The sequence below is a fragment of the Acyrthosiphon pisum genome, chromosome A1 (genome assembly GCF_005508785.2).
Source record: "Acyrthosiphon pisum isolate AL4f chromosome A1, pea_aphid_22Mar2018_4r6ur, whole genome shotgun sequence".
Lineage (NCBI taxonomy): Eukaryota > Metazoa > Arthropoda > Insecta > Hemiptera > Aphididae > Acyrthosiphon > Acyrthosiphon pisum.
In genome coordinates this window covers 73,162,928-73,175,106 of record NC_042494.1, presented here as the reverse complement: position 1 = coordinate 73,175,106, position 12,179 = coordinate 73,162,928, and the positions used below count along the sequence as shown (strand labels likewise).

Genomic DNA, 12,179 nt, shown 5'->3' with positions numbered 1-12,179 from the left:
GACTGGAAACGAGCAGCTTATCATTGACCCTCATAGAAGTTTCAAACGCCACCGAAAGGTACAACTAGAGGGTAAAAGCGTCATATACACATGTGTTATAAAAACGCAATAATTTTTCTATGTAAATTTTACTATACCTAAATATTATATAATTTACGTTATTTGTTAATAAAGGAGCGCTTTTACCCCTATTTGTAGCTTTCAGCAGCCTATTAGGATGGGAGTGGCGGTGTCGAAACATTTAGGTTAGAGGAACAGTCCAAACCTACCCTCCAACCTTGTCGATACCAGTCCAGTACATCTTAGTCCGAAGCTTCAACACATTACTCTATGATGAAAGCACATAACAATACTGTTGCAGGTTAATAATTTCTATTTTACCTAGAATAATTACAGTGGATTGGTTGCCCGTTAGGGAAACATTTCTGCTTAAACTTTTATCATTTCTCTGTGAAAGTGTTTTTTTGTTACTTGATAAATACAGTGCCTGCACTCAAAAACTGAATACATATTTCATAAATTAGAATCAAATACAATTAATTTAAGGCGTAACCGTCAAGACTATAATATATCGACGCCCCCGACGAAAAAGGACGTAACTCACTTTTACAATTTTTTTTTTTTTTTTTCAAAGTGGTTTTACTGGTGTTACTGGATTTCCGACGAAGATGGGTAGTAACTCAATTTTATTGTTCACAACGTCTTTGTTTGATTAAATACAACAATCAGCGTCGCCGGACAACCAGAAAAAACAGTAACACCACATTGAAAAAAAAAAAAAAATCGTAAAAGTGAGTAACGTTCTTTTTCGTTGGGGGCGTCGATATTATAATATAGAGTTACATAATATAGTCTTAATTAGTGTAACATAAAATTTTGAGTGGTAAAATTAAGTTGTTAAGATTCTCGGTAAACTTACTGCATTTACATAATTATCCACTATATAATAATAATATGTTAAAAACGTTTGGTTTTAGCAAAAAATAATTTTTATAAAATATTGTGACTTCAATTTTGAAGTCCAAATGTTATGTTAAGCCTTCAATATATTTTTTAATTTTGTCTTTATGCCACCATAATATGTGTAACACTAAACCTTATGTTTTTTCCATGTACATGTATTTTAGAACAGATGTTTATGTAAGAATTACATGAAATGTTTACTTAGCTGTACTAATGCATAAACGCCATCTATATTTTGCGGTATTGTCTTCTCTGGTGTTTATAATACAGTACCTATTCTGTGTTCACAATCTTTTGACATACGTATATCCATTGAATTGTACAATTTATACTTGCTCTTTGTAATTATCTAAACAATAACTATGATTTCGTATACATTTATAATAATATTCACTGTGATAATTGTTATACGCTCTTGTTGCGGAGAGTATACAGGTAAAATAACAACAATTATTTCATAATAAATTATATTAAAATATGAATTTGATGTTAAAAATATTAATCTAAAGAACTCTTATATTATCATAAAATAATGTATTATGCACTATTGTACTTATTATAGAATGACAGAACACTTTGTTTTAATAAAATAAAATTGGGAACAAAAAGTTCGATCTTTAGAACTTAGGAATTTGAAAGTTATTTTACATTTTGAGTAGTTAAAAAGAATTTTTTTTGAATTATTTAAATTTAAATTTATAAAATAGAACATTGCAAAAGACGCCAAACAATTCAAAATTGCTTGAGAAAGTACATTTTTTAATTTTTAAAATCTTAAAACGTAGGTACCTACTACTGAATAATTCTAATATTGTCTAATAGAACTCTTTGATTTCATAACCACGTATTTCTTAGCTATTTATACGCATGAGAAAATTCCTATTTTTATTAGTTTTTTTTTTTTTTTAAATTTGCATCGATAAAAATTGGTTCACCTTGTCAAAAAACTGTTGGTGGAAATTAATGATTTATTTAAAGAAGTTTATACATTTTTTTATTTTTTAGATTGCGAAAGTAAGGGACGCCATATCAGTAAATTATAAAAATAATACATTTTAAAATGTATTTGTAAAACATTGTACATAGATAACTATGATAACTATGAGTAATTTAACTTTATGTATTGGGCATACTTTTAGATACAATATTTCATGCTTTATTTTGCTCCAATATGTGTTTCTATATCCATTCACTATTATCAGGCAGGTACACAGGCACTTAATTTTTCTTTTTCACTACTGTTATTTCTAAAAGCACCTCCGTGGTACTGTGGTAGTGATTAGATTAATGAAAGTTACAATTAACTATAATTATTTTTTATTTGATTATAATTTTCATAAATAATAATTTTAAATAAAGTGTATGTCTGCTAATATTATATTTTTAATGTTGGAAAATTACTTACAGAAGCATTAAAAAAATTTGGGCTTAGATGTAAGTATACATTTATGGATAATAAAGACTTTTGGTATACCGATAATCGATATGATATTATATACAACCTTCGAGAGTAATTAACGTTTGATATATATACAGATACTCTTGGATTTGCAAATTACAGTTTTTTACACCAGTTTAGTAAGTAATTTAGAGAGCTAATATTTATAAATTAAAAGGATGCCAAACGACTATTTTTAAATAAAAAACCAAGTCCATTACATTATTGATTACCAACATCCTTATAGTAGGTGCCAGGTGATACTGAATAAATGGAAATAATTAATATTATTTTTATAAAATTTGTTTTTTCATAAATGATGCGGTAAATCACATTTGCATATCATGAAATAGTTGACCCAACACAGAGTTTTGAGGGATTTAAAAAAAATTTGGAGGAAGATAGTTTGATTGCCAAGGCTGCACTTAACTCCAAGGACTTTGGTAAATTATTTTTTAATGTAATACACAGTAACTAAACAATCTAATTTAAAATAAAACTATTGAAATGCGAAAATCTGGATGGTGAAAACACAAACGTATGCCATATGTCTATACAAGTTTATGTTAAATATACACCAGTGGTGCCATCTTTCTAGAAAAATAAAATACAATTCCACTGTTTTTACGCATTGATTACTTTTTCACAAAATTACAAGACGTATGAACTTGAAATTTAGAATTTGGTTCCTTTAATGCTCTAGACGTAGAATAATACATTTTTTTTTTTAATATATACGTATTTTGACGTATAGATTAGAATAAAAATTGTATAATTGTATCAGGTATTTCCTGAGTTACATCGTCATAGAGAAAAAACTATTTTTTGTTGAAGTCACATGTGATTTTGTGATTTAGTTATTAAATGATAATAATTTAAAAAAGGAATATAAATTAATTCCAATAGTATGTATTGGAAATTACTTATTTTGTTCTGTGGCACACGCAAGGAAACCATATAATTGGGAGAGTTTCTTGAATTATCAATTAGTTAATACAGTATAATATGACAGTATAATGTATTTTCCTGTTTTTCTGTCTATTATTTCCGTAGCATTGAGTGTGTGGTTTTGTATGGATATAGCTTAAATTCGTAAAATTGATTATTTATAAACAGATAATATATTTGTATGGTTGAATAATCCTTCTGATGGGTATTTTTATGGTAGGGAGTAGGTATGCTATTTTTGCAATAATATTTTGGGTAATATTCAATGTATTAATTTCAGTTTTATTAGAGTCCACCCTGTCCAACATGTTATGCCATATAATAAAATTGAATTACACAATGCCATATTTTTAATATTCTGTATGTGTTCTGACCAGGGACTGGAACGTTTTGAATTTATCGGTATCGGTTCCGGTACTGGTTCTCCAAAAATAAAATAACGGTTAGGTTCTGATTTTTTTATATAAAAAAAATATCTGTAAAAGTTATCTGTTTATCCAAGCAATAAATCCAAGTTTATCCAAGAAATATTATCGGCAGATAACGTCACGACGATCGTTGGACTTAACAGCTGCCGACCTGGAGTTGCCGGTCAATAAACTTTTGAGCCACGGTCCACGAATAAATAATAAATTATACGTAATGAATGGAAGATATAAATTATTTCATTTAAAATAACTATGCATTTTTAAATTTTATATAATATGTTACTAATTATAATTTTATTATTTATGTAATATTAAAATATTATTGGCAGTGTATATCAAACAATATTTTGAAAAAGTCACTTCTTTAAAATGGAAAAGTAAGTATTATTCTTAAATGAATCTGTTTTTTAAAAATGAATTATAGAATTTGTACCAAAATATGTGTTATACTATAGTTATGTTTGTCTTTATAAGTTTATAATGTAACAAATAATAAAGGCAACCTAACTAAATAACATAATATTTTATTTGTTATAAATAGTTACCTTACATACTCCAGAAGAATATTGTACTGAAAAAGGTGAGTAAGAGTATAAACATGTTCAATATACACGAAGTACATTCATATAATAAATCCAAACTATATATATGTATATAATGTTCCAATACAATATTGAAGTAGTATGTGAGGCTCTTTGGAACACTTTGAATATAGTCAGAGTTTTTAATATATAATATCTGTTAAAGATTACAACAAAATAAATTAAGCTGATATTTGTTGAGTCTCATAGACTTCCATAGCATGGATTTTCAATGGCCAATGTGCTTAAAAAACAAAAAACAAAACACAACAAAATCTCTAGCGTGAGGTCTGAACTGAGGACCCTCTACAGTATTTCAAATCTTTCATGATACAACGAATAACGAGTAGGTACCTAGGTTCCATTATAAAGACAGCCAGAGAAAACAATCTCTCTAGCAGTGCTGACGAAGAAAGATTAGTATTGTAAATATTATGAATCATTTTTTATCAACAGGGTAGTTATTTAAAATTTCAAACATCTATTTTTATCATTTTTGTAATTTTGTAATTTCATTTTTACAATTGAAAAATTGTAATATTTTTAATTCAATACATTAATAGGTTTCGGTGACATACATTATTAAAAAAAATGCCCTTATCAACGGATACACCACGCGGGTCGAAATCGGTGATTCTTAACCGTAAAAAAATGTCTATTGAAAATTAGTTGATTGACATATTTTTTATGACAATCAAATTCACTGGCGTTCATTATAGTTAACTAGAGATATAAATAGTAATTACTAAATTATCAACAAATAAGGAAAACGTAAAATAATTACTTTTAAAATCACAAAAATTAAAAATTAAAATTTGGGTTGAGTGTATACTTGTAATATGCAAGACGCTAACCGGTGACATATGACGATGAGATAAGTACTATTGCTTATTACAGGTAGACTATTATATACTATTATATAAAATTGTAAGGGATTTTCCACGACCGCGCTAATCGAGAAAACTACTGAACAAATATGGCTGAAATTTTTTATTGTTATACCTGAAAGTTTACTGAAGGTTTTAGTGCCAAAAATAAGTATAAAGTTCTTGAAAAATTAAAAAACAAAGCTAATTTTCTTATATATATGTTCCCACTTTGTGACAAAACTATTTTCACATTTTTCCAATTTTTTTTCACAATGTTATACCAATTACTCCTACAGTAGTGATCTATTATTCATAATTTTATTTTATTCATTATCTATATACATTTAAAAGTTGTGTTCGTAATTGTCAGGACAGGGTTCATATGAAAGAAAATATTAAGAAAATTCATTAGAAAAAAATAAATTAAATAATAAAAAAATAGTTTATTATTGCAAATTAAAATAACAATACTATATATAGGTTAATCGGGCATGTTTGTTGATTTGTATTATTATTTTTTGTCAATTATATAAATGAATTAATGTTTGTGTGTTGATTGACCTCTGGGATCAAGATAGGCTCATTAAAAAAGTGTTAAATTTGTTTTTTTTTATTCATCGGACTTTAGTACGGTTAGGTTTGGTTAGGATTTTGTATTAATTGATTATATTAATCCACCGTAGGTGTAATTAAGTGAAAACGATAAACTTGGTATACCTTTATCCTCTAGAGTTAAATCATACACTTACGTATAAATAGCAAGGGGTCCGATAATATACTGCTGCGAATCAACATTTTTATTCCAGGCAACGGAAAAATTAAGATAAGTCTTGAACACCATACATGATAAATTATCATTAATACCGTGACGCGGACCCGATGGTTGTACCAAGGTTAATCGTGGTCCGGTCGAAGTATCTGGTTAGGATTGAGGTGATGAAAAAACACAGCACAAACACTATATGAATGTTACAAATTATGTATTTTAATATTACGACCAAATAATAATACATGACGTGCCGCTCGGGCGTCGAGTTTAACTTCGGACGACGTGCTATCGGTCCGATGATGGGTACTCAAATCGCCTTTTCCGTCGATCGTTGTACGCCGTACGCGACACGGTGCCCCGCCCCGCAACGCCGTTACCGGCTGGATGGGAGAGTCGACCCGATCGCGCTGCTTGCATCCCGTAGTGGTGGTTGGAGATAAGATAGACAGGCCCCCTATAATGCTTGTACATTGTACCAGGGGTATGAAACTCCATGAATTGGCCGAATCGGGCGATTGTAACCTTGAACACGGCGTGGCATACGTAATCTATGATAAAAGTAAACAGTGGAAACAACCCGACCCCGCGCAGAATACCCTGCCTATTAGGCGGAAACGGTTTTTCAATACGGGTATAACATCATGTCAGTGTTACGGAAACAGTTTCATTGTTCGGACTTCGGATCATAGGTAAACACTTCACCTATCAGCTGATCGAGTTTCGCTTCTATATTGTTCTATGATTGTACTTGCTACTATAGTCGGGCTCACGAAGAGTGAGCGCTAAATACAGCGATCCCAACGGCCGTTTTACATCAGTGATAACCAAAACAATTTGGAGCGTTGTTTTCACACGGTAATACAAAACAATTCTAGAAAATCTGAGTACCCCTGGACCCGACAATATTTGAGCTCCACCCATCGACCGACAGCGCTCACTTTTTGTGAGCCATATAATGCGTGCCGCATCAACCGCTAGAAACATTTCAATATGTTTCCATAAACCTTTTTTATAATTACTTGCCGATCACATTAAACGATAACATATGAATAAAAAAATATATATTACATCATCCGAAGGCAAAATAAACAACCAATCACGGGTGAAGCTGTGACGGGTTGGCTAATATAATATATATGTTATAATATATAATAATATAATAATATACTAAAATATAAAATGTGGGATTTATTAATTATGCTACTATAGATGGCGTTGAAATCACTGTATTTTTTATTTTGAGGTGGAGTGAAGGAAGGGGCATAATTTTTGATACTGATACTCCCTAACCCCCAGCCTGTTTGATGCCAGTCCATTATATATTAGTCTGTGGTACCTAATCATTACATTTATCAGTAGGTACTAGGTATACACTTACAATTTGAATTGTAAAATTCTGACTTAGGTACTATAAATTTATACTAGAAAGTAATTGTTAATACCTAAGTAATAAGTTACACAAATACTATGTAATTCATTAATTATGTACAAATTACTTAAGTAGTTTATCAAAAAGTGCCCAAACTTATAAATATCATAATATAGCATCCCTGGATTCTTTTCAGAATCAAAAATTGTGAAGAATTATCTTTGATAAGTGTAATAACTAAATCTAAATAATACTATTAAAATAATAAATATTCTTATAATTTCAGCATATGAATCAAGTAAGCCTAGAAATCGTATATTCATTATTTTAATATTTTACAATTTAGATACCATTATAATAATTTTTTGTATTTATAATTCGAAGAAACATCTTAAGTTTAAAAATGTCTAATTAAATGATATGCCTGTATAATCTAATACAAATTAATATATACATAATTCAATTTATAAGCTGAAAAGAATAATAATTAGTAAAATAATTGACAATACCTACATTTTAAGTAATCATAATACAGAGACCGGTAGTTGACAATGATTAGCAGAACCACATTTTTTGGTTTTGACAAATTTCACACATTTTGAAAGACAATCATAAACAAAACATGGTAACAACTTTACCTGCTTAGATTGCTGAAAATAAATAGTTTCGTGAATAAAATAGTTTGAATTTAATTTAAATATTTGTATGTTTAAACTACCTAAAACAGTATAATATATGCAAAGCGCGAAAGCGGCCCTTTTTGTCCAGCGGTGGTAAAGTGGGAATCACCATAGTGCCGGGCACTAAAATGGAAATTTTAAATAGTGCTGGACGGTTAAGTTGAAATCTGCAAAAGTGCTAGGCGTATCCCCTGTACTACCAGACACTGAAATCTATACCTACCACTGTACTTACAAAATATAAACTATTGGTTACAATATCTTATATTCATATTATAAGCTACTTGCCTTAAGGCTTAAGGGGTTCACACTACACCGTGTCGTGTAAAATAATCACGGTGTACTGTGAACCCCCTTTACGCGTAAACATTTTTCTTTCATGAAATTGTGTTCGTAGAATTGTTTGGATGTTACATAAATCCCTGAAAAACAGGCATATCTGCAAAATCGTTCTGCACATATGGTGTGACCAATACCATATACTCATAAACGGAGCATTATTACAGGTTGACGTGGTTGGGTGGAGCGGTCACAGCCATTATCATAGCAGTGTCGTAATTTCTGACAACATAAAATATGTTTATTCACATATTTATTGAATATATTATTAAAACACAAAATAAAAAATGCATATTTAAAAAAAAGCATAATTACCATAATAATTAATAATTAATAAATCATATATTCAATAAATGATTATTGAATTATATTTAAATATTCAATTCAATTAATGATATTCTGAGATTATTTACTCAGAAACAATGTAATTTTTGTGTAATATTTATCAATCCACTATCATACAATAATTGTTAAAACTCAATAACCGATCGCCTAAACTTGAATTCTATTGCCCATGTGCGAAGTAATTGAGTTATAGTCGAACTCATCGTGGAACCGCTGAAACTAAGCCCATTCTCCGTCTATTAGTATAAGATCTATGAGTGTGCCCCACAAATGGCATAAACGATTACTTTATCAACACCCCAATGTATTTGGGGGGATGGAGTGGCCGAGCGGACTCTAGCGTCGGTGGTAACGCGCACTGTCGTCGGTTCGAATACCGACCACAGGTGGCATCGATCTCTTGGAAGGCAACTGGTTATACGGCGTGAGAGACCGCCATCCTCCAACTGGGCATAGTATAAACATACGGGTGCCGAATTAGAAACTCTGCAAAATAGGCGTCTGAACTAGGCTATCGGGCCTACTCCTGGACATAGCGCCATACGCAAAAAAAAAATAATTTGGGATATAAATTATCGTTTTATCGTTTATTTCAAGTCTGAACATTTGCAGTGATAGTGAAAAAACGCGAGTTTGCTGACATGCCTGTTTATTTAGCCATGGATCCCTGCATAGTTGATTAGGTACCTTTCTCGTGATCAATGAAAGCAGAGGCATGACAAAAAATAGTATGTGTGGCTCGTGCAGGAAGAATAGCTTACTTTCCGCGCTTGTCACGCACTGTAATATACTATACTTGTGATATTAAAAAAACAAAAATCGTTTGACGTAAAATAATTTCTCATTTTAATATCACATTTATCAAAATATTCAAAACTTCCAATTCTTATAAAATAGAATTGCAACAATGTACCTATTTTTAATATTTTCGATTATACCTAAAGGTACCGTAGGAGCAATTTATTGGGAACCTTATATTGAGTTTGAATCATATTTGAAGATTGTTGTTGATGTTTTGAAGTCAAATATGCTATAACATACAAAACATATGACACAATATATAGGTAATGTAAACAAACAAAATCATAAAGTCATACTCTTAAAATCTAAAATGTAAATGATGATTTTTGATGAGTCTGATAACTAAAAATAAATAATATTATTAAAATTAGTGAAGGGTAACGATATCGTTTTGTGAATCGATATCGTTCCAATTTTGCCGATATTGTATCGCGATATCGTAAGCTATCGTAAAATGTACGAAATCTATATCTTATCGAAAATATTTTTAAATTATTTTAAATATTAGCTACTTAGTTCTCGTTAGTTATTAATTTATTATAACTTATTAAAATAAATAAATATAAATATTGAATTAATAATTATTATTATTTATTAATTCAAAAATGTACGTTAAATTGCTATGCTAATTGAAGATAAGAAAAAAACTTGTTACAATAATTCCCAATATAGGATGTAATATCGATATCGAAAATTTGTCATGATATCAATTTCATATCGAAATATTCATATTGTTGCCCATCACTAATTAAAATATTATATTTTCTTATAATTTCAGTGCACAAGGATTGTAAGTCAAAAAACTGTATTTAATTAATTTTAATATTGTACTATTTATCATCAAAAGACAATGTACTTATGATACGAACAATATTCTTAATTTTAAAATAGTTTAATTAAATGATTATATAGTTATGCATTATGTTCTTAATTAATTTGGATATAATTGATTTTATGAAATTGAAATTGAAGCAGTTTTACTGTCTCAAACCGTGATCACATAAAAAATAAAAAAAACACATATCATTGTAAAATTTTAATATATTCATCGCTCTGCTCAGAATCTAAAACAGTGATAATATCTGCACCAGTTAGACTTAATCAATACTATAATAGGTATAAATATAGGTTTATTATTCTGGTATAATATAGTAGATGATTATTAATTAACAATTCCTTATGAAGAAATCAGAATAATATGAATCGTGTCGTGATAAAATAGCTTTTTAATATTAATCTAAATATTTTAAACTTTAAACTATAACGATATACGTAGTGGTATAACTCTGGTGTAGAATCCTGCTTTTAAAGATTGTATGTTATGTTGAGGTCAAAACATATTATCAGACAAATAATTTGACATAATATAAAAACAAAAAAAAAAAATCTGTTATTGTAAATTGAATACATACCACATAGGTACTCTTAAAATGTAAAACGTGGAGGATTATCTTTGATAAGTGTGAAAACTTAACTCAAATAATATTATTAAAATAATAATTGTTGTTATAATTTCAGTGGATGTAAAAAGTAAGACAAGAAACCGTATACCAATTTTAATATTGAACAATTCATCATCAAATGAAAATTTATTTATATTTTAAAATTCGAACAAATTTCTGAAGTTTGAACATGTTTAAATAAATGATTTATGTTTGTATAAAGTATAAACTATATAATATGCTATATTATTCATATAATATTGATGTATTATAATGGTGTATTTTACGACTTTGACGAATTTTACATGCTTTGAAAGATAATCATAATAATTATAAGTGAATCATGGGAACAACGTCGCCTGCTCAGATTGTTTAAAATTTTCAATAAATTGTCGTATACACAGATCACAGACGTACATAAATAAACAAACCTTTGAATTACAATAAGTAGTTTCATTAAAACGTTGTTGTCTAGTGGCGATCGAGTCACACGATCACCACTCACTGACCCTCTTTCTGTTTTAACATGTTCTTTATATATTTAACTTAAAATCAAATAACTATCGAATAATATCGATTGTTCTATGATTAAATTATACTTTATTATTATTATATTTCCCAATTATCGTCTTAACCTAGTTTAATGTGAAGTATTGTGGTATTCTACTTGTTACCTATAATTGTTTTCCTAACCAAGTTTTTAAGTACAAACGTTTCTTATTACTACATCCTTTCAACTTACATGGTGTATTAAACGCTTAATACAACAGTATGATATCTTAACTTAAATAATAGTATTAAAATAATACATTTTTTTATAATTTCAGTGAACCAAATATGTAAGCAAAGAAATCGTATATTAATTGTAATATTGTTTAATTTATTTATCACCTAAAGAAAATGTATTTATGATTAGAGCACATTTGTTAAGTTAAAAAAAGTTTAATTAAATGATTTATGATTGTATAAAGTATAAACTATTTAGAATTCATTCACATGTAATTGTTTTGATAAGTTGTAAAGAATAATAAATAGTTAAATACATTATTGGCAATAAGATAGAAACCGGTATTATAGTTGACAGTGTTTATAGCAGAACTACTGTATTTTATGATTTTGACGAATCTTACGTACTTTGAATGATAATCATAAGTAAAACATAGTAACAATATATCACCTGCTTAGATTGCTTAAAATAGTTGCCAGC

The 12,179-nt window shown here is 28.9% G+C and overlaps 1 long non-coding RNA gene across 1 annotated transcript; it reads left to right on the top strand.

The window, feature by feature from the left end:
- Positions 1–1,966: 1,966 nt before the first annotated feature.
- LOC115033655 lies at positions 1,967–2,850 on the top strand. Its single transcript, XR_003838940.1, has 4 exons — positions 1,967–1,977; positions 2,371–2,397; positions 2,500–2,541; positions 2,755–2,850. It is a non-coding gene; the product is annotated as an uncharacterized LOC115033655 (long non-coding RNA).
- Positions 2,851–12,179: the final 9,329 nt, after the last annotated feature.